Here is a 24,154-nt window from a genome sequence, read left to right as displayed (position 1 = left end):
CCCTGCTTGTTCAGTATCTACACAGGGCTTGCTGCGGTGATTTGTATTCTGAGAAGTGTCGTTTTTACAAAAGGTGCTGCACAGTAATCAGATGTAGGAAAAACGAACTGTCCCCTGTGTTATAGGAGCTCAGCTAAGCTTTTTAGGGGGTAGACAACCTAAAAGCGAACCAAAAAAAGGGACATGACCCTCAAAGAAATAGTATACTGATGATATACAAGAGCACAAAAATCTTTATTAAATATATAACACAATGTCATAATACAGGATAAAAGAGGAACCATACACGGAATCCTGCATTATGACATTGTGTTATAGATTTAATAAAGATTTTTGTGCTCTTGTATATCATCAGTATACTATTTCTTTGAGGGTCACGTCCCTTTTTTTGGTTCGCTTTTAGGTTGTCTGCTATATTGAGGGACCCATTGTTTTGGTGTGAGGTTTGTTTAGGTTGTTCAAGCTTTTTAGGGGGTGTCTGACGACAAGCTTGCCGGAGTAGTGAGTGCAGCTCTGGAGTATAATACAGGATGTAACTCAGGATCAGTACAGAGTAAGTAATGTAATGTATGTACACAGTGACTCCACCAGCAGAATAGTGAGTGCAGCTCTGGAGTATAATACAGGATATAACTCAGGATCAGTACAGGATAAGTAATGTAATGTATGTACACAGTGACTCCACCAGCAGAATAGTGAGTGCAGCTCTGGAGTATAATACAGGATATAACTCAGGATCAGTACAGGATAAGTAATGTAATGTATGTACACAGTGACTCCACCAGCAGAATAGGGAGTGCAGCTCTGGAGTATAATACAGGATATAACTCAGGATCAGTACAGGATAAGTAATATAATGTATGTACACAGTGACTCCACCAGCAGAATAGTGAGTGCAGCTCTGGAGTATAATACAGTATGTAGCTCAGGATCAGTACAGGATAAGTAATGTAATGTATGTACACAGTGACTCCACCAGCAGAATAGTGAGTGCAGCTCTGGAGTATAATACAGGATGTAACTCAGGATCAGTACAGGATAAGTAATGTAATGTATGTACACAGTGACTCCACCAGCAGAATAGTGAGTGCAGCTCTGGAGTATAATACAGTATGTAGCTCAGGATCAGTACAGGATAAGTAATGTAATGTATGTACACAGTGATTCCACCAGCAGAATAGTGAGTGCAGCTCTGGAGTATAATACAGGATATAACTCAGGATCAGTACAGGATAAATAATGTAATGTATGTACACAGTGACTCCACCAGCAGAATAGTGAGTGCAGCTCTGGAGTATAATACAGGATATAACTCAGGATCAGTACAGGATAAATAATGTAATGTATGTACACAGTGACTCCACCAGTAGAATAGTGAGTGCAGCTCTGGAGTATAATACAGGATGTAACTCAGGATCAGTACAGGATAAGTAATGTAATGTATGTACACAGTGACTCCACCAGCAGAATAGCGAGTGCAGCTCTGGAGTATAATACAGGATGTAACTCAGGATCAGTACAGGATAAGTAATGTAATGTATGTACACAGTGACTCCACCAGCAGAATAGTGAGTGCAGCTCTGGAGAATAATACAGGATATAACTCAGGATCAGTACAGGATAAATAATGTATGTACACAGTGACTCCACCAGCAGAATAGTGAGTGCAGCTCTGGAGTATAATACAGGATATAACTCAGGATCAGTACAGGATAAATAATGTAATGTATGTACACAGTGACTCCACCAGCAGAATAGTGAGCGCAGCTCTGGAGTATAATACAGGATGTAACTCAGGATCAGTACAGGATAAGTAATGTAATGTATGTACACAGTGACTCCACCAGCAGAATAGTGAGTGCAGCTCTGGAGTATAATACAGGATGTAACTCAGGATCAGTACAGAATAAGTAATGTAATGTATGTACACAGTGACTCCACCAGCAGAATAGTGAGTGCAGCTCTGGAGAATAATACAGGATATAACTCAGGATCAGTACAGGATAAGTAATGTAATGTATGTACACAGTGACTCCACCAGCAGAATAGTAAGTGCAGCTCTGGAGAATAATACAGGATATAACTCAGGATGAGTACAGGATAAGTAATGTCATGTATGTACACAGTGACTCCACCAGCAGAATAGTGAGTGCAGCTCTGGAGTATAATACAGGATGTAACTCAGGATCAGTACAGGATAAGTAATGTATGTACACAGTGACTCCTCCAGCAGAATAGTGAGTGCAGCTCTGGAGTGGGTGGAGTAGGACGTGTGGAGAGAGCTGCTGAGACTACCGTGCAGGCCTTGGATCCAGGGACTTTCCTTATCCTATCTGCCCAGGCCTCATACCATCCGCCTGGGCTTGGAAAGTACCCTGAGGGGGGTTCCATCCTAGGATGGAGCCTCAGACCTCTACCTCCCGGAGCATGCCAGCGGGGGGTAGAGGGTCATCCCAGCTGGCTGGGAATATGCAAACAGTCGCGGGGGTGAGGAGATCATCTCGGGGCAAGGCTGTCCTGGCTCCCCCTGACGCTGGAACCCTGGATAAGGGTATGGAGACGCGGTCCGGCAGGGTGATCGAGGTGTTGTCATCTGGAGAAGGACCAGCGCCGTCCGGACATTTGGATGACGGTCGTGTGGAGGAATGGGGACAGCTGAGGACCGGAGAGACGGTGGAGAACTTCAGCTCCCGTCTGGCTATGCGGTTGGAGGAGTATCGGGACCTCAGGAAGTCGCTGCAACGGCTCCGTGCGGACTTGGCGGTCGCCAGAGGAAGAGCTGCAAAAGCCTCAGGAGGTAAGAGGTCCCGATACCTTTTAAATGTGAAATCCTTGTTGGAGGAAATAAAAGAAGTGGAAGAGAGACGTGAGGAGATTTTGGCAGGCGGAGGGGTGTTTGGAGAAAAGTTAAAAAATGAAGAGAGGTTTGCCGAGATGGCAGAACCTATAAAAATAGAAAGTGTGGAGGAAGACAGCAGAGCCCCAGACACAACAAAGGAAATTGTGGGGGAGAAAATGGAGCATGAGAATGCAAAGTCCAGAGAAGGCTCAGATTCTGAGGCACCCAGGAGCAGTGAGGAGGAGGAGGGTGGACTCACAGCTGGGAGAAATCAGGAGAGTTTTGATACTGACAGTGAGCGGCCTCCAGGATTACTCACTCAGATCCGTAACGTGGAGTTGCCGGTATCCTTCCAGGGATTTTGTTTCGGTACGGAGTTACCCGCAGAGGAGGAAAAGCAAAAGAAAAAAAAATTTAAGAAGAAAAAAAAGACAAAGGAAAAAAAATCTGCTGAAGGTTCATTTAAAATGGTGTACACAGCAAGATCCTTCCTGTGCTCTGAGCCAGATGCAAGTCAGGATCAGGGCGCAGGTCCCGCAAGACCCCCAGCTCAAGCCTCTGCAGTGGGGCTGGAGCGGGAATGCGGGGAGAGTGTTACGGGTCCGGCATTAGAACACGTGGTGGTCAAAATGGCGCCGGACGCCAACCCCTGCAAAGGGGGCGGTACTGGTGGCCTGGTGACGCCAGGGGGTGTGTCCCCGTGTCCGGTTAATGGCGAGCCCGGGAAACTGGTCTCTGATGCGAGTCAGGGGTCGGGAGAACGGGTAAACCAGAAACCGGATGTGGTGTCTGAAAGCCGGAAGTCTGTCGGTGTCGCAGTAAAGCCGTCAGACGTTCCGGACAAGGGCGGTCACAGAGGGGGCTCCGGCTCTGTTGGCCACTCCTCTGTGGGAGGGGGGAGTGGTCCGGCGCCGGAGGCGGCTCCAGTGACATCAGTGGCTCCTTCGTCCGCATCACTGAAAAGTGGTGTAGGCGAGAAGGGGGCTGCTGGCGTCGGGGGCGGCCCCTTTCCCAAAAATGTTCCGCACATAGAAAAGATGGAGGTTAATGAGGCGGAGGGCACAGCGGGGACACCGCTTATAACATCTGGTGGCGTCCCTGCAAAGGTGCCTGATGATGCGGAGACTGAAGCAGTGTCTAACCACACAAAATGTACAGGAAAAATACATAACATAGAACCAGGCCTGGCCAGAAGGATGACTGCAGGGGGACCTGGTGGGTTAAATAAAAAAGTTGCGGCTGTGGATGTGGAAACTGCTGGGGGTATGCAGGTGTCTGTAAATAAAGTTGCTGGAGTGTCTGCTGGTAATGGGGTGTTGAGTGCTGTGTCTGTAGGTGGTGAGGTGGTGGGTGGTGGGGATGGGGTATCAACCAGGGGCAATGGGCCTGGCGCTCCTCTTGCTGTGACATCCGGCAGGTCCTATGCTGGTGTGGCAGCGGGGGGACAGCGGGCCCACCCATCTTCATCCTCAAGGTCCGGGGACGGTAACTTGCAACAACGTCTCTTGGACGCTTTAAGAGAGGGAAAGCAAACCCTAACCATAGGGGGAGTGCAGAAGGACCTGTCTTTCTGGATAGACAGATATGGCCTAAATGCCTTCCGAGAGCAACGAGGAGATCAGTGGTCGCTCCCAACAGCCGGGCAGGCTGTAGCCAGGAGGAATGTGGTCCGTCTCCGGTGGCGTGGCAATGATGCGTGCCCTCCCAGAAAGAGGGTGGTGGAGCTGCTGCTGGGGATGGGCTTCAAGGCGAGTGACATCTTTGCCTTGATACATCCTCATGGCTCGGTCGAGTTTGACATCAGCTTTGTTCACCTAGGGGGCCTTGAGGTCTTCTGGGGGAACTACGAGCTGATGAAGGACGAGCCTGGCTGGCGAGACTTTGCTGCACAAGCAATTTCTCGCCAAAGTGGTCCCAAGAGAGTGACCGTTCTTACCCGTAATGAGTCACTCTCTTGTATTGATATCATGACCTGGTTGGGAAGGTACGGAGAGGTAGTAGAGATGCCACGGAAGAACATGGATGAGTTTGGCATCTGGTCAGGGGCCTGGACGTTCATGGTTAAACTAAAGCGTCTGGGACAGACGGTGTCCCACATACCATCGTCTGCTTTCCTGGGAAGAGATCGGATCCTTGTCTTCTACCAGGGGCAGCCGAAGTTGTGTCACCGGTGTGGCGACCCCTCACATTTGAGTGCAGGCTGCAAGGTGCAGAAGTGTGCTCATTGTGGGGGGATTGGTCATCTAGCCGCATCGTGTGACCGGATTCGCTGCAACCTGTGTGGTGACTTAGGTCACCCGTTCAGTCGGTGTCCTCGCTCTGTTGTCAATGCTTGTTCCAAACCTGCAGAGGATGAGAGGAGGGAGGCCTCCGTGGGTGAGGGTGCGGGCAGGGACGATGGGGCACAGGGGCAAGGGAAGAATGCAAAGAAGGGTCCCCCTTCTCGCCAGAGAAGGGCGGAGAAGCGAAGGAAGGAGAGGATTCAGAGGGCGCTCCAGGAAACTGGGACGACCTCTGATTCGGATCTGGATGACCCCCCTGAAGCTGATGCCCCTGGGGAGGCCGAATTGAACGAGGAGATGAGGAGGATCCAAAGGGAGCAGAGGGCTGAGGACTCTCAGTCCTCCCACTATGAAAGTGTGGGAGAGGAAGAGAGGACTCAGCCTACAGCAAAAGGGACACCGGGCAAAACCCAAGGGCCAAATACATCTGGCCCCGCCCTGGCCCAGGAAGGTAAATCCTGTACCCCCCTGGTGCGCTCTACTGATCGATACCATGCTCTTGTGGACGTTCCAGCCTCCCATACTAAGAGGGAGGGCATGGTAGGGCACCCCAGAGTCGTTGAGCCTCCCCTGCTGCAGGGGCCCTTGCCCCCAGAGGGGGAGGTTGACCCGGAACTTGGGGATGAAGATGGGAATAGGGTGGTGAGTATGGACTCCTCAGTTTGCAAAAAGCGAGGCAAAGAAGGGGGGTCCTCATCAGATAGAGGGGGGGGGGGTGGGAAGAAGAAAGCCGTCTATCTCAAACATCCATGATGGCGGCACCCACTCCGTTGACGCTGGCATCAATTAACGTTGCCAGCATTAAGTCAGATAGGGCGAGATTTGCAGCCTTTGATTTTCTTGGCCGAGTTGAAGCCGACATTTTGTTTTTGCAGGAGACCAGGCTGTCACTTTTGGCAGACGTCGTTAAATCTAGGAGGGAGTGGCGACGCGGGCCCTCCTACTGGTCTCTTGCGGCTGAGCCCTATAGCGGAGTGGCGGTCCTTTTCACCGCACCGGTAACATGCCGACGGATGATTGAGTTAGAAATGGGGAGGTGCTTGATCTTAGATGTCCTCATGAGGGGACAGGAATTAAGACTAATCAATATATACGGACCCCAGAGCAAATGGGACCGTAAAAGTCTCTTCATGAGGGTTAAGCCTTTCCTTTTTACAGGTCGACAAGTTATCTTTGGAGGGGACTTCAATACTGTCGTGAGGCCCCGAGATAGAGGAGGTTCCGGAGATAAAAAATTGACCTATGATAGTGTAGCATTAAAAAATATAGTTAGCGATGCTCGCCTGGTGGATATCCACATCAGGCATACCCCAGGCCACTCGGGTTTCACCTATCGTAGAGGTAGTTGTAGGTCTAGGATAGACAGGTTTTTTTTGAAGGAGGAGGCCATCTCTTCACCAGTGTCCGTTGTTGAGGTGGAGTTCTCCGATCACTGTATGATTATTTTCTCTTTGAACATTGCAGAGTCCCTCCAGATGGGAAGAGGTATATGGAGGCTGAATTCTACTCTCTTGGAAGAAGCGGAGATAAGACAGGACTTTGAGGATTTTCTTCAGAGCCAGGTACCTTTGTTGGATCTCAGTGGTACTAAGTCTGAGTGGTGGGAGTTGTTTAAAGTCCGGGTGGCAGGATTTTTCCGCAGGCTCTCGAGCCTCAGGTCCATGAGTAGGTACCGCCTATATCAGGAACTGAGGAGGAAACTCGAACATCTGGTCTCAACCGGGGGTAGTGGGGAGGAGATCTCCGTGGTGAAAGCTTTGCTCAGGAGGTGTCAGTATGATAGGCACACATCTTTAGTTCTTGAGAGGGATTTCGGGAGGTACCGCTCGCCCGACCCCTACAGGAACTGTAAGATGTCAGTGAGTCATAAGGTTGTGACAGGACTGATTGATAGTACAGGATCTCTGAAGAGATCCAAATCAGGGATCTTGGAGGTCGTCAGATCCTTCTACTCGCACCTCTTGGGGAAGCAAGATCCAAACCGAGACGAGATGTCGGCTTTCCTGGCTGAAACCATCCCTGAGCCAGGGGTAGACCCCTCTCTCGGTGTTTTGATAGACTCGATCAAGGAAGAGGAAGTGGGATTGGCGATTGATGGGCTTGCCCTCAAAAAATCGCCAGGGCCGGATGGCTTAACATCCGAGTTTTATAAGACTTTTAAAGGAACCCTAGTTCCCCTCTTGACTGAGGTGTTTAATGAGTGCCTTTCCTCGGGTACTTTGCCAATGTCAATGAGGAGGTCGGCCTTGATCGTTTTATCGAAGGGTAAAGACTCGACCCGTATTGAGAATTGGCGTCCCATAGCGCTGCTCAATACGGACAGAAAGGTTCTCGCAAAGGTGCTGTTTAATCGGCTGGTGAAGTTTGCATCCCGGCTCCTTTCGCCGGTCCAGCATTGCTCTGTTCCAGGCCGCAGCACATTTAGTGCTCTCCTCAGTGTCAGAGAGGCAGTGGAGCAGGGAAATTCTGTTCGGTGGGAGGGGTACATCCTGTCCTTGGACCAGGCCAAGGCTTTTGACCGGGTGGACCACGAGTACCTCTGGTCGGTCCTTCTGAGGTACGGCCTACCGGGGGGGTTTGTCAATTGGCTACAGACCTTATACACTGGGGCTGAGACTTTTGCGCTGGTGAACGGTTGGGTTGGAACCCCCTTTGAGGTTGGGTCTGGTGTCCGCCAGGGTTGTCCCTTGAGCCCTTTGCTATATGCGTTCGCAATTGATCCTTTTCTTAAAAGGATCGATCGTGGGCCATTGGCGGGAGTCAGGGCCGGCCTGGAGGGGCCGGAGGCCACTCAGAGGGTGGTTGCGTACGCAGACGACGTCTCCATTTTTGTCTCCTCGAGAGGGGAAGCAGAGTGGGTGATGTCGGAAGTGGAGCGTTACTCATTGGCATCTGGGTCCAAGATCAACCGGGATAAGTGCAAAAGTCTCTGGCTGGGAGGAGGAGATCCTGGTTTTGATCTCCCGGACACCCTTCCAGAGCCTCAGGGGTCTGCTAAGATCTTAGGAGTCGAATTTGGCCCGGGTGATTGCCCCAAGAAGAACTGGGAGGAAAGGCTGAATCTAGTTGCCCAGAAGGTCGACCAATGGAAGGGTTGGTCCTTAACCCTGAGGGAAAGGGTTCACTTGGCCAAGGCCTACCTGGTGCCCATGTTGCTTTACCTGGGCAGTGTGTGCATCTTGCCAGAACCTCTCTGGACTCGGGTCTATAGCCTGTTCTTCCAGCTGTTATGGGGGAACAGGCTCAACCTAATCAAGAGGGAGGTTACTTACCTACCAAGGACACTAGGCGGGTTAGGTATGGTTAACCCGGTGGTGTTCCTAGTGAACACCTTTGTTAAGATCAACCTGGCAAACCTCTGGCAAGAGAGGGCTCCTTGGTGGATTTCCTCCTGCAGGGGGTGGTTTCGGCCTTTCTTCCAGGAATGGGAGAGAGGAGGGCAAGTGAAAGACCTGCGTACACCTCACGGACATCTCCCGGCTTATGCCACCCTGGCGCTGAAGATTGTTCGCCGGTGGGGTCTGGAGGTGTGGGAGATCAGGACCATGTCGAGAAAATTTCTTGACAAGAGGGTCCTGATGACCCACTTCCAGAAGCCCCTGGCGCTCAAAGACTGCCCAAGTAGTGACCTCGGGGTGGGATTAAAACTTTTAAATTCAGCGAGGATTCCCCAGAAGTTTTGGGATCTGGCTTGGCGTTGCTTCCATGGGAGACTGTATGTGAGGGACAATCTAAAGTGCAGAAGCTCTGATGATCGGGATTGCCCCCGGGAGGAGTGTGGCGGAGTGCTGGAAAGCATGGAGCATTTCCTGCTTCATTGCCCTTTCAATACAGAGGTATACAAAAGGGTGGGAGCCTCCATTGGTTGGCCAGGCCTAACCAGCCTCTCCTATGCTGGGTGGGCCTATGGAGTGTTCTGAGACCTCGGTGGTAGGGACCATTGCACCTTGTTTCTAGTCAGTATAGTGGTCAGGCACTTTATGTGGAATGCACGATGTCTAGTTTCTACCCAGAAGAAAATCCTCCTAGTGGATGAGGTTGTTAGCAATATCATGGGTGACCTGGTGAAGGTGCATTCTTTGGAGGTTGGCAGATTGGGAGCATCCAAAGCCTCTCGTCTTTGGAGGGGCTTTTCCTTTTGGGTGCCTTAATGTGTCTGCCTTCATGAGGGAGGGGGGGTCGTCACCGGTGCTCAACTGGAGGTGGGGGTCTGCGTTCCGCTGAGGCACCAAAAAATTATAGAGATAGGGCTCGGAATAAGGGAAAGGTGAGGGTCAGCATAGGGTCAGCTTTCAATAGGGTCAAGAAAGGGCTAGTAATAGGGTAAGGAGATAGGGCAAGCGATAGGGAGGGTGCAGCGGTGGACGTGGTACCTTGGCCTCTGGGGGGGAGCTGGGGGGGCTTTCCCTTCTCTCTATCTGGTGATGGGCTAGGTAAGCACTGGAAGATTTTTGTTTTGTTTAGGATTGAAATGGCAGGAAAAAGGTTTACAAGCGACCGAACTTGGTGCTTTCGGGTACGGTGTATTTTGTATATGGTTTGGTATTTGGACAAGTTGGTGATGTGTATTGTATTATACTGTAAAAGTGTTGTTAGAATAGGGATAGACTTAAGGGGGTTAATAGAAAGGTTGGGAGGGGGTCGGGTGGGGGGGGGGGGGGGGGTTTGCCTGACCCAGCCCCGGACTATGCGGACATGGGAGGACATGGGGCGGGGGGCTGGGCTGGGGTGTTGGGTGTGGTGGTGGGGGCCAGCATCTGGACTATGCGGACGTGAGAGGACATGAGGCGAGATGCTGGCTGGGGTGGTGGAGTTTAGGTAAGAAGGGTAAGGTTAGGGAAAGTCAGGATGTGTATAGTGTGTTTAAGAAAAAAAAAAAAAAAAATTGGGATTAGTATTATTATATTTTGGTTATTATTATTATTTTATTTGTTATCATTATTATGTTGTTTCTTTAGGCCCTTGGTTGACGCGGGTCGGGGGATTTTCTGTTGGTACTTTTGATTACGTTTATATGATGTTTGTATATATTCTAGTTATTGTTTAGTTTCGGATGAAGTGTAGATGTAAGTATTTAAGAGTGGGGTGTATGTGGCCGGGTCTGGTATCGTTTTCTCTTCTCATATACAGAGATGTATATAAGAAAATTTGTTTATAAGAATTTGGTTGTGACTTTTTGGTTATATGGAATTAGTTATGTATTTGTTTTTCAGTTTATGTTTTGTAAATTTATATAAAATAAAGAGATACAGGATATAACTCAGGATCAGTACAGGATAAGTAATGTAATGTACACAGTGACTCCACCAGCAGAATAGTGAGTGCAGCTCTGGAGTATAATACAGGATGTAACTCAGGATCAGTACAGGATAAGTAATGTAATGTATGTACACAGTGACTCCACCAGCAGAATAGTGAGTGCAGCTCTGGAGTATAATACAGGATGTAACTCAGGATCAGTACAGGATAAGTAATGTATGTACACAGTGACTCCACCAGCAGAATAGTGAGTGCAGCTCTGGAGTATAATACAGGATGTAACTATCTGTACAGGATAAGTAATGTAATGTATGTACACAGTGACTCCACCAGCAGAATAGTGAGTGCAGCTCTGGAGTATAATACAGGATGTAACTCAGGATCAGTACAGGATAAGTAATGTAATGTATGTACACAGTGACTCCACCAGCAGAATAGTGAGTGCAGCTCTGGAGTATAATACAGACAGAACGGACGTTAGCGCTATAGTATTCTATAGAGCTGGCGGACGTTGTGGATATGGAAGCCATGGGGACGAGCAGGACGCTCAGTCTCTAACTGCAGAATTATGAGAACACTATTATAGCGCACACTCTTGCACTGTAATCATTTTTTCACTGAAAGTCAGGGTACGCTTTAAGACTTCCCATATTTCCCACCAGGTAAGTAGTTGACCTCTATCACTTTGTACCAGGTTTTGTAGCTCTCTGCAATACAAGTAGACTTTGGTACAAGGTGGCGCAGCGAGTGACACCACCTGGAATATCTGGGGGTATTATAGCTGAGCTGCACTATTATAAACGGAGAATGCTGTGGCATGACTGCTGCCAAGCTGCCCAACCTCTTATGCTGTAAATCCTGCTTCCTCATTTTGACAGGCTGGTTACTAGGGACACATTGCTTAACAACCAGTCTTTTCAATTTGGTTGTCAAGCAGCGCATCCATAGTAACCAGCCTGCCTCATATCACTCAGATAAAATTGGCACCAAACTGTTTCTCTATTTTTTTTCTTTAATATACCGTCCCTGTCTAAATATCTATATAGGGTCCTCTCCGTTGCTCATTTATGCACGACACAACCAAGTAAGGCTGGCCATAGGTGGTAGGACTTGCCCACCATGATTTTCTGACGTTCTGATATGTTCCACCAATGGGAGAGGGGCGTAAGATATTCGAAAGATATGGAAGGATTGTTCATGTTATTATAGACCCACAATGCAACAGGCCATGGTGTCTGTGGAAGGCCTCTTATCATCCAGTATATATGGGGCAATGGCCTTACGCAGGTGCCTGCTGGCACTGAGGAGACGAGAGAGACACTATAATAAATGATATAATGATATATAAGACGGTTCAAGACTGAAAGAAGGAGCTGGCCGGCCGAATCAAAGTCACTATGGAAGACCGAGCCACTACTGCCCGTAGAGTGACCCCAAAGGTTCTCATGGTCACTATGCTGAGAAATGGCCTGCTCTATACCTTATATGTTATATTATAGTCTATTGCATTATTATACCCGCCACATCATATTACAATATGGACTGCGGAAGACGACACAATACAGAAGGCATGGGGTCCCATCTAGAATCAGTGAAGATATATATTGATTTTTTCCTTAAATTATTTATAAAGCTGGATATTTTTTGTTAGGTATCTTGTTTACCGACACCTGGGAATTCTCCAAACAAGACTAGATGTTGAAGGTGTCCTCCGATTTAAACAATCCCTACTTATTAGAGGGGTCCTATGATATTGAGCTGATCACAAAGTGTCCTCCTGCTGGAACCCCAAAGTGATCGGCTCTAATCTGTAGGGAAACCTGGCAGTAAGTGATCAATTTCCCTGCAGCACCACCACAGGGGAAGTTAAGTATTACACAGCGTCCAATCATATCAATGTGTTGTCTGTGTAATGCAGGACAGGACAGGTCCTCCAGAGAGAGAGAGAGAGACGCAGGACAGGACAGGTCCTCCAGAGAGAGAGAGAGACGCAGGACAGGTCCTCCAGAGAGAGAGAGACGCTCTTTATAACCGCTCTCCACTCTGGCCAAGTGATAAGGATGTTGAAGAGCCGACCCCCCGATATTAATTCATAATTTCCTAATAGGATGTATGACAATGGGTTTTCTAAACTGGACAATCCCTTTTAAACTCCATGCAAGTTCCTGCAATGTATTTGCCCTCGTATGGAAAACTCAAGATACATCCGATAAGAAGTAAGTGACAGCTCAGCAGGCGCTCGCTCCAGATCATTATAACAAAGCTCAACACACAAACCAATTGACTCATCTGTTCGGCCAAAAACATCTTAATATGATAAAAAAAAATAATGTATGTAACATTGACCTGTTGTCAGATAAGGAGGGAGTGGCTGCGAAGCTGGCACTTGCTCCAGATAGACAAAACTTCCCATACCAATGGCACCCTTGTAATGCATCACCTTAAATGACCTCACCGTCTCCTCCGATTGACCAATTTGGTGGTCCAGTTCACCCTTCACAAGCCGGCCCCAGGCAACAAAGCTACTGCACCCTCCGAACTCGCTTAATGTCATGTGTATGGAGAGCGCATGGTGGACGGTGATGGACATCTAGTGCTGGTGGGTGGATTTTTAGGCTTGACGTAGAGTTAAAATGTCGGTCAATGAGGAAAGCCATATCCCCGTCCTGCACGTCCCCCGTACCATCCTGCCATGTAAATGCGATTGTGGTCTGGACCGCCAGCAGGCACGCAGCATATTGCACAGTGATGGATATGGGGAGCTGAATATCCACCATGCATAATTAACCCCTTCCCTCCTCCGGAGGATGCTAATGGTGTCCCCAGAATCCCTGAGCCAATGTGTCTCATCCCAAACACGTACCTCTGTCCTAATCGCACTGAAAAATAAGGGGGGCGGCCAATCTCCTCTTCAGCAGCATGAAGACCCCAGAATCTTCCACAGCCGTCTCCTAGGAATTGGCGATATCCCGGAAAAATCCAGGATTTTTTTGTTCTTATGGCGTGCGAAGGAAGGGGACACGAAGTGGCTGTACCTTATGGCAGGCAAAGCGGTCTCTCCCTCTCATCCCCTCTCTATAGAAGCCCCCCCACTGGGATGAGACAACAAAGACCCTGCGTTATAGGCACACGTGACTTGAATTGCAAATAATAACCCTTTAAGAGCCAATGGGGTTTGTAAGGCTCGGCAGAAGGCGCCCTCCCCTCGCAGCAGACCCCTCTCTGTCACAACTTCCCAATTAATGGACAGAAAATCAGCTCCAATTATAGAAGTGGGAAATAATGGGCTAAGAGCTGCTGAGTGATGACACGGGGAGAACCACCAGCCAATGGCACCTGCTCCGTCTCCTCTCCCGTTACTCCTATGTATCACATTCGGAATATTTATAATGTTACCGGGACATCTACATTGTATCCAGGTTGTTACCGTGACCAATCTGTAGAAATTCTACACCAATTATTAAAGCTCTGTAATATACTTTGTTTTTCAGGATCTCTGCTTGCTGCTAGTGAATGGGAACATTACTCTCTTATCCTAATGGTTTGTTACAATGTAGCTGCGCTCACAGAGGATTGTCTAGACTGGATGCAATTGTAACAAACTCTCAGCTGTGGGTATAGTGATATATATTCCCACTCCACTACATGACTTATCAGATACACCGTTCAGGACTGTAATCCCCATGGGCGGCCATATTGGTTGTCACCCAGCTTTACTAGATAGAGATATCGCAAGAAAGAACTGAATGGAATTTTTTGACATGACCGATGGGCCGACTCGAGGACTTACTGGGGCATCTTTTATAGAAACGACATCCTTAGTGCATAGGGAGTTGTGCTGACTAGTGACTGGGCATTAAGTAAGTGCCCCCCTGTGGTGCCCACTTACCTACCGGCCCTTCTAGGACGGGCCACGCGTGATGGGTGAGTGGAGGAGCCGGGAAGAAAGTGAACTTTGAGCCTTTTATGTCACATGACGACTATATAACCTATATGATATTAGGGGATAGGCAGGATCCTTTAACCCTTGACGTGCCCCAGTGCAGCTTAGGCCTCCTTGAAGGGTAGAGGCGGGCGGGCGGGCAGGCAGCGGGTTCTGTGTGTGTCTGATCTCTACCAGCTGTGATTGAAGACACATTTAAACACACAGTAACGTCCTATCCCCGGCAACCCCTGATCAGTGAGAATAAGGCCTATTCAGAGAATGCAGGAACTTTCTAGTCAAGACAAAGGAGCGAGCGGGGTCTGGAGCCGGGGCCAGGCTTTGTATGAAACCTCAGGACAATGGGGGGAAGAATAACAGAAGGCCGAGAGCAGGGGGGAAATAATGGAGGCTGGGGGGGAAACTGATAGATTCTGTATCCTGTGACACAAGCGGGCTGCTGAGCTGATGTATCTAAGCCTATCGTATGTGATACCACACAGCACTACATCCCCCATCATGTAGTGTTACTATAATAAAATGATCTCCAGGGACAGAGTTCTGCTGAGCTGTATCTAAGTCTACCATGTGATACTGTCTGCTGAGCCAAAGTATCTAATCCTATCATGTGTGATACTGTCTGCTGAGCCAAAGTATCTAATCCTATCATGTGTGGTACTGTCTGCTGAGCCACTGTATCTAATCCTATCATGTGTGATACTGTCTGCTGAGCTGTGTATCTAATCCTATCATGTGTGATACTGTCTGTTGTGTATCTAATCCTATCATGTGTGATACTGTCTGCTGAGCCAAAGTATCTAATCCTATCATGTGTGATACTCTCTGCTGAGCCAAAGTATCTAATCCTATCATGTGTGATACTGTCTGCTGAGCCAAAGTATCTAATCCTATCATGTGTGGTACTGTCTGCTGAGCCAAAGTATCTAATCCTATCATGTGTGATACTGTCTGCTGAGCCAAAGTATCTAATCCTATCATGTGTGATACTGTCTGCTGAGCCAAAGTATCTAATCCTATCATGTGTGGTACTGTCTGCTGAGCCAAAGTATCTAATCCTATCATGTGTGATACTGTCTGCTGAGCCAAAGTATCTAATCCTATCATGTGTGATACTGTCTGCTGAGCTGTGTATCTAATCCCATCATGTGTGATACTGTCTGCTGAGCTGTATCTAAGTCTCCCATGTGGTACTGTCTGCTGAGCCAAAGTATCTAATCCTATCATGTGTGATACTATCTACTGGACTGGGTTATCTAAGCCGATCACGTGTGATACGGTCTGCTGAGCCGAAGTACCCAATCCTATCATGTGTGATATACTGTCTGCTAAGCTGAAGTATCTAATCCTATCATGTGTGATACTGTCTGCTAAGCTGAAGTATCTAATCCTATCATGTGTGATACTGTCTGCTAAGCTGAAGTATCTAATCCTATCATGTGTGATACTGTCTGCTGAGCTGTGTATCTAATCCTAGCACGTGTGATACTGTCTGCTGAGCCACTGTATCTAATCCTATCATGTGTGATACTGTCTGCTGAGCCACTGTATCTAATCCCATCATGTGTGATACTGTCTGCTGAGCTGTGTATCTAATCCTATCATGTGTCATACTGTCTGCTGAGCTGTGTATCTAATCCTATCATGTGTGATACTCTCTGATTAGCTGTGTATCTAATCCTATCATGTGTGATACTGTCTGATGAGCCGTGTATCTAATCCTATCATGTGTGATACTGTCTGATGAGCTGTGTATCTAACCTATCATGAGTGATACTGTGTGCTGAGTTGTGTATCTAATCCTATCATGTGTGATACTGTCTGCGGAGTCGAAGTATCTAATCCTATCATGTGTGATACTGTCTGCTGAGCCAGTGTATGTATGCCTCCCAGATGTGATACTGTCTGCTCAGTTAGTGTATCTAAGCCTATTATGTGACTGATACGGTCTTGTAAGCTGCTATATCTAATCCTATCATATTTGCTACGGTCTGCTGCGTTGCTGTATCTAAGCCATTCATGCACGATACTGTCTGCTGAGCTGTGTATCTAAGCTTTTCATGCTGTGTGATGAACTGCTGTATCTAAGTTAATATTGCGTTATACTGTCTGCTGCACCTGTGTATCTAATCCGGTCATGTGTAATACAGTCTGCGCTGCTGTATCTAAGCCTATCATGTGTGATACTGTCTCAGAGATTTACAAAGTACTACAGTCCCCATCATGTACTTTGACAACAGTTGATAGAACTGTGGTGTGGTTCTCGGACACAGTATCACATATTATAGGCTTAGATAGAAACGTTCAGCAGACAGTATCACACAGGATACGTTTAGATACACAGGTACTGCAGACAGTATCACACATGATAGGATTAGATACACAGATACTGCAGACAGTATCACACATGATAGGATTAGATACACAGCTCAGCAGACAGTATCACACATGATAGGATTAGATACAGTGGCTCAGCAGACAGTATCACACGATAGGATTAGATACACAGCTCAGCAGACAGTATCACACATGATAGGATTAGATACACAGCTCAGCAGACAGTATCACACATGATAGGCTTAGATACATTAGCTCCGCAGACAGTATCACATTTGATCGGCTTAGATATATCGGCTCAGCAGCACATCGTCCCTGTAAGATGATAGACACTGTAGTCTTCTCTACCTGCGCTGTGCCGTGTATTTGTTCCTCTTTAGTAGCCGCTGTCTCTTTACCTGACACGAGGGAAACTTCTGTTTTCCCATTTGCTGCCGCCACATCTGGAGTTTCCCCGGACGGTTCTGCAGAAAAACGGAAATGGTCTGGGTTCCTGCCGCATGCAAGATGAGGCCGCGTTCCTGACCCTTCACCTGTACAAGGCGACGTTTTTCAGCCTAAAATCTCTCCCTAAAATTAGTCACAAATATCAGCCCTGGAATCGCCCCCTTCAGTCAAGTTTTTAAAAACTCTATTCATTAGTTATATCTGTATCTGGGAAAGCTGGGTGACCACCAACATTACTGTCATTACAGCCCCCACAGGGGCTATAACCCAGTCCCCTGAATGATAAATCTTTCATTTCGGCAGGGACTTACCTCTTGCTCCGACATGGTTGAATACCAAGACATGGAATGGCTGTTCAGGAGTCTGGAAAAGCTGGATGACAACCTTGGTGGATATTGGCCGACATATTAGTGGCCACCCGGCTTTCTAAGAAAACTATCATTAAGAAATGTTTGAATAGAATATTTCACAGCTCAATGACTTGGCTGATAACAGGGGACAATAGATTCTAATCAGATAGTCCCAGCCTGAGTTGGCTGATAACAGGGAGCAATCAGCTGCACAGCAAATGTAGAGAATACAGACTGCAGCTCTGAGTCTGGCACCTATGACGTCTCCGTCTATATATGACTACAGTCCTCACCAGGCGGGATGACACTGGAGGTGTGAGATTCGGTGCCACGTCTCCAGGGAGCAGTTGTTCCTATTTCTATGTCGTGTCGATTTCTTTAGGCTCCTGTTTTATGGTTGGTCTGACACTACATTTTTATTGGTGAAACCAAAAAACATCCAGACGGTCACCTGCCAGGGGCCACACAAGGATCTCACAGGTCTAACTCATCGGAACCTACTGTCTGCCCTGGAGATCAGCGGTGATTGTTTAGCCACTTACTATCCAATGCCTGTGATCTACGCAAGAGGAATGTGTCATCAGAAATCGACTTATTGTTTAAATCCAGTTTTTAAGTTAAACATATTTTTTAAGAATTTTTGGTGATTTTCTTTTTTTTACCTTTTCTATGTCATTATCTATATTAAAAAAAAGCATCATAAAATCTTGCAGTTTTCACACCGGCCACTGAGCCTCACAATAGACTGACCCTTCCTGTTCTGTAGAGATCACTTCTCAGCAGTCATCTCATTATCTTCACAGGCAGAATTACACTGACAGGTAGCACCAATATATAGAGAACACAGGTTCCACCATTCATAATAGACTGACCCTTCCTGATCTGTAGAGATCACTTCTCAGCAGTCATCTCATTATCATCAAGTAACATCTATATATAGATAACACAGGTTCCACCATTCATAATAGACGGATCCTTCCTGTTCTGTAGAGATCACTTCTCAGCAGTCATCTCATTATCTTCACAGGCAGAATTACACTGACAGGTAGCACCAATATATAGAGAACACAGGTTCCACCATTCATAATAGACGGATCCTTCCTGTTCTGTAGAGATCACTTCTCAGCAGTCATCTCATTATCTTCACAGGCAGAATTACACTGACAGGTAGCACCAATATATAGAGAACACAGGTTCCACCATTCATAATAGACGGATCCTTCCTGTTCTGTAGAGATCACTTCTCAGCAGTCATCTCATTATCTTCACAGGCAGAATTACACTGACAGGTAGCACCAATATATAGAGAACACAGGTTCCACCATTCATAATAGACTGACCCTTCCTGATCTGTAGAGATCACTTCTCAGCAGTCCTCTCATTATCATCAAGTAACACCTATATATAGATAACACAGGTTCCACCATTCATAATAGACGGATCCTTCCTGTTCTGTAGAGATCACTTCTCAGCAGTCATCCCATTATCTTCACAGGCAGAATTACACTGACAGGTAGCACCAATATATAGAGAACACAGGTTCCACCATTCATAATAGACGGATCCTTCCTGTTCTGTAGAGATCACTTCTCAGCAGTCATCTCATTATCTTCACAGGCAGAATTACACTGACAGGTAGCACCAATATATAGAGAACACAGGTTCCACCATTCATAATAGACGGATCCTTCCTGTTCTGTAGAGATCACTTCTCAGCAGTCATCTCATTATCATCAAGTAACACCTATATATAGATAACACAGGATCCACCATTCATAATAGACGGATCCTTCCTGTTCTGTAGAGATCACTTCTCAGCAGTCATCTCATTATCTTCACAGGCAGAATTACACTGACAGGTAGCACCAATATATAGAGAACACAGGTTCCACCATTCATAATAGACTAACCCTTCCTGATCTGTAGAGATCACTTCTCAGCAGTCATCTCATTATCATCAAGTAACATCTATATATAGATAACACAGGTTCCACCATTCATAATAGACGGATCCTTCCTGTTCTGTAGAGATCACTTCTCAGCAGTCATCTCATTATCATCAAGTAACACCTATATATAGATAACACAGGATCCACCATTCATAATAGACGGATCCTTCCTGTTCTGTAGAGATCACTTCTCAGCAGTCATCTCATTATCTTCACAGGCAGAATTACACTGACAGGTAGCACCAATATATAGAGAACACAGGTTCCACCATTCATAATAGACTGACCCTTCCTGTTCTGTAGAGATCACTTCTCAGCAGTCATCTCATTATCATAAAGTAACATCTATATATAGATAACACAGGTTCCACCATTCATAATAGACGGATCCTTCCTGTTCTGTAGAGATCACTTCTCAGCAGTCATTATCATCGTAGGCAGAATTACACTGACAGGTAGCACCTATATATAGAGAACACAGGATCCACCATTTATAATAGACTGACCCTTCCTGATCTGTAGAGATCACTTCTCAACAGTCATCTCATTATCATCACAGGAAGGATTACACAGACAGGTAACACCTATATATAGTTAACACAGGGGGCTGATCATGATGCTTCATCCCTTGTGACCGCTGCAGCCAATCCTAGGCTGCAGTGGTCTCCTGGGATGAAACGTCACCCAGGAGGCCGGCCTGCTATCAGGGCGTCTAGATGCTGAGGTTTTCTGCAGCGAACATTCCGGGTGAAAAACTGCACCACAGTTTGGTGCAGTTTTTCACCCGGAATTTCCTGCAGCTACCAGGGTGGATACGCAGTGTAACTGTACGTAGCGTATCCACCTGCGGCCCGATACCAATTGATCCACGGGCAGGTATTGACCCACAGCCCGGGGATTGGGGACCACTGCTTTAAGCCCATCCTATGTAATAATGTCTGCTGAGTCACTGTATCTAAGCCTATGATGTGTGATAGTGTCTGCTGAGTCACTGTATCTAAGCCTACCATGTGTGATACTGCTTGCTGAGCCACTGTATCTAATCCTATCATGTGTGATACTGTCTGCTGAGCCACTGTATCTAAGCCTATCCTGCGTGATACTGTCTGCTGAGCTGTGTATCTAATCCTATCATGTGTGATACAGTCTGCTGAGTCACTGTATCTAAGCCGATCATGTGTGATAATGTCTGTGGAGCTGTGTATCTAATCCTATCATGTGTGATACTGTCTGCTGAGCTGTGTATCTAATCCTATCATGTGTGATACTGTCTGCTGAGCCACTGTATCTAAGCCTATCCTGCGTGATACTGTCTGCTGAGCTGTGTATCTAATCCTATCATGTGTGATACTGTCTGCTGAGCCGCTGTATCTAAGCCTATCCTGTGTGATACTGTCTGCTGAGTCGCTGTATCTAAGCTTACTTTGTGATAATCTCCATTCTTCTTGCTTCCTTGTGTCTTTCTTGTGAGGATCTTATATAATGAACAGTGTATAATACATTCCTGAAGAGTGAGTCTGAGATTGTCATTTATCTTCCCGCTAATCCCCCTCACATAACAATATCAGCGCAGCTCAGAGAAGGAGATTGAGATAAAACATATTTCTCTCTATCGAAGACAGGAGCCTGGGGGAGAAGACGAGACTGACGCTTCAGTGTCCCCCATTACTCAGATACAGAGCCCATCATCTCCTGACCTGTCCCCCCATTACTCAGATACAGAGCCCTTCATCTCCTGAACTGTCCCCCCATTACTCAGATACAGGGCCCATCATCTCCTGAACTGTCCCCCCATTACTCAGCTACAGGGCTCATCATCTCCTGAACTGTCCCCCCATTACTCAGCTACAGGGCCCATCATCTCCTGAACTGTCCCCCCCCCCCCCATTACTCAGATGCAGGGCTCATCATCTCCTGAACTGTCGCCCCATTACTCAGATGCAGGGCTCATCATCTCCTGAACTGTCCCCCCATTACTCAGATGCAGGGCTCATCATCTCCTGAACTGTCCCCCCATTACTCAGATGCAGGGCTCATCATCTCCTGAACTGTCCCCCCATTACTCAGCTACAGGGCCCATCATCTCCTGAAATGCCCCCCCATTACTCAGCTACAGGGCCCATCATCTCCTGAAATGCCCCCCCCCCCCATTACTCAGATGCAGGGCTCATCATCTCCTGAACTGTCCCCCCATTACTCAGCTACAGGGCCCATCATCTCCTGAAATGCCCCCCCCCCCCCCATTACTCAGATGCAGGGCTCATCATCTCCTGAACTGTCCCCCCATTACTCAGATGCAATTAAAATATCCATGTCTTGTATGAGGCGGCAGAAAATCAGCAATCAGTGCTGTGATCCTATAAAAAGCTGGGAATATACTGCCACCTGCAGGAACAGCAGGGTAGTGCAGCTTTAGAGATAACCATTGAGCATCATTGGACCGACTGTTGAGTCGCATCGCTGATGGCAAAATATTATCAATGCCGTTGCCCATAGCAACCAATCCGAGCGCAATATGTGATTATAAAATGCGCGCAGGCGTCGTGGTCATGGGCAACACTAACTCGTCTAAGATATACGTCGGCTCCTGAGCTCCGTAAGATCAATCCTTGAGGTCCAGGACATGTAATAACGGGAGGCAGTAACGTACAGGACCCCCCGAGTATGAGGGGTGTGAATATTTCCGCACACGGACAGCTCAGAGTCTACACGACGGGTATATAGTTATATGGTAAATAATAATCTTACGTCGGCGTCCAACATTTCACCTCTTCTCCATTGCACGCAGCAGACCGGATGTAGTAGAAAATGTCGCACGCACGGTCATGTGACCTTCACCTGGTGTCTGGGCCGGTCCCGGCAGCCATGATGGTCTGTGACGAGGACCAGGGCTCCCTACACTAAACACGGCGCTGACATTGCTGTATTGTTATTCTACTATCCACTACAGTATTCCCTGAAAAGCCAGATGGCAGCCATGTTTAAAGTGTGTGACAGGATTATATACAGCGGGGGCGCGGGCCGGGGTGAGGGGAGACAAGGCCTCTTTATAGGAGACTCTTCTCAGCCTCTGTTCCCACAGCGTGAGCAAACACAGCTCCTCTGTAACAAAGGCCCCGTCCTGTCTGCGGCCGCACGTACTCTGTCCAGACGCCTCAGGACGCCATTGCTGCATCATAGCACGTCCAGCCGGTCCTAGAGCGGGAACGGGGGACGCTGAGGGAAACATGGCTGACCAGGTGACAGGGAACCCCCGGAAATGTCTCATATACAGGTACCCCCGGAAATGTGTCATATACAGGTACCCCTGGAAATGTCTCATATAGAGGTACCCCCGGAAATGTGTCATATACAGGTACCCCTGGAAATGTCTCATATAGAGGTACCCCCAGAAATGTGTCATATAGAGGTACCCCCGGAAATGTGTCATATACAGGTACCCCCAGAAATGTCTCATATACAGGTACCCCCGGAAATGTCTCATATACATGTACCCCCGGAAATGTCTCATATACAGGTACCCCCGGAAATGTCTCATATACAGGTACCCCCACAAGTGTCTCATATAGAGGTACCCCCAGAAATGTCTCATATACAGGTACCCCCACAAGTGTCTCATATAGAGGTACCCCCACAAGTGTCTCATATAGAGGTACCCCCGGAAATGTCTCATATACAGGTACCCCCGGAAATGTGTCATATAGAGGTACCCCCAGAAATGTCTCATATAGAGGTACCCCCGGAAATGTCTCATATACAGGTACCCCCGGAAATGTCTCATATAGAGGTACCCCCGGAAATGTCTCATATAGAGGTACCCCCGGAAATGTCTCATATACAGGTACCCCCGGAAATGTCTCATATAGAGGTACCCCCGGAAATGTCTCATATACAGGTACCCCCGGAAATGTCTCATATACAGGTACCCCCGGAAATGTCTCATATACAGGTACCCCCGGAAATGTGTCATATACAGGTACCCCTGGAAATGTCTCATATAGAGGTACCCCCGGAAATGTGTCATATACAGGTACCCCTGGAAATGTCTCATATAGAGGTACCCCCAGAAATGTGTCATATAGAGGTACCCCCGGAAATGTGTCATATACAGGTACCCCCAGAAATGTCTCATATACAGGTACCCCCGGAAATGTCTCATATACATGTACCCCCGGAAATGTCTCATATACAGGTACCCCCGGAAATGTCTCATATACAGGTACCCCCACAAGTGTCTCATATAGAGGTACCCCCAGAAATGTCTCATATACAGGTACCCCCACAAGTGTCTCATATAGAGGTACCCCCACAAGTGTCTCATATAGAGGTACCCCCGGAAATGTCTCATATACAGGTACCCCCGGAAATGTGTCATATAGAGGTACCCCCGGAAATGTCTCATATAGAGGTACCCCCAGAAATGTCTCATATAGAGGTACCCCCGGAAATGTCTCATATACAGGTACCCCCGGAAATGTCTCATATAGAGGTACCCCCGGAAATGTCTCATATACAGGTACCCCCGGAAATGTCTCATATACAGGTACCCCCGGAAATGTCTCATATACAGGTACCCCCGGAAATGTCTCATATAGAGGTACCCCCGGAAATGTCTCATATAGAGGTACCCCCGGAAATGTCTCATATAGAGTGTACCCCCGGAAATGTCTCATATACAGGTACCCCCGGAAATGTGTCATATACAGGTACCCCCGGAAATGTGTCATATACAGGTACCCCCGGAAATGTGT

At 47.5% G+C, this 24,154-nt stretch overlaps 2 protein-coding genes across 9 annotated transcripts in view; one reads left to right on the top strand and one right to left on the bottom strand.

The window, feature by feature from the left end:
• The window catches only part of LOC142656537 (nmrA-like family domain-containing protein 1), a 396,968-nt gene that overhangs the window by 258,833 nt on the left and 113,981 nt on the right, over positions 1 to 24,154 (top strand). The gene's annotated exons all lie outside the window — the stretch shown is intronic.
• Positions 1 to 24,154, bottom strand: part of SEPTIN12 (septin 12) — a 115,313-nt gene that overhangs the window by 10,553 nt on the left and 80,606 nt on the right. The window contains exon 1 of one of the 8 annotated variants that reach the window (XM_075830763.1): positions 14,270 to 14,290. The exons of 4 other annotated variants lie outside the window; for them this stretch is intronic. The gene's annotated coding sequence lies outside the window, so the exon portion shown is untranslated. Of the gene's footprint in view, positions 1 to 12,820; positions 13,099 to 13,243; positions 13,631 to 14,269; positions 14,291 to 24,154 lie in introns of those variants that run through there. 3 more of the 8 variants (XM_075830758.1, XM_075830760.1, XM_075830761.1) reach the window with 3 other exon arrangements.

The sequence above is a fragment of the Rhinoderma darwinii genome, chromosome 6 (genome assembly GCF_050947455.1).
Source record: "Rhinoderma darwinii isolate aRhiDar2 chromosome 6, aRhiDar2.hap1, whole genome shotgun sequence".
NCBI lineage: Eukaryota > Metazoa > Chordata > Amphibia > Anura > Rhinodermatidae > Rhinoderma > Rhinoderma darwinii.
This window is presented reverse-complemented; position numbering and strand designations above follow the sequence as displayed.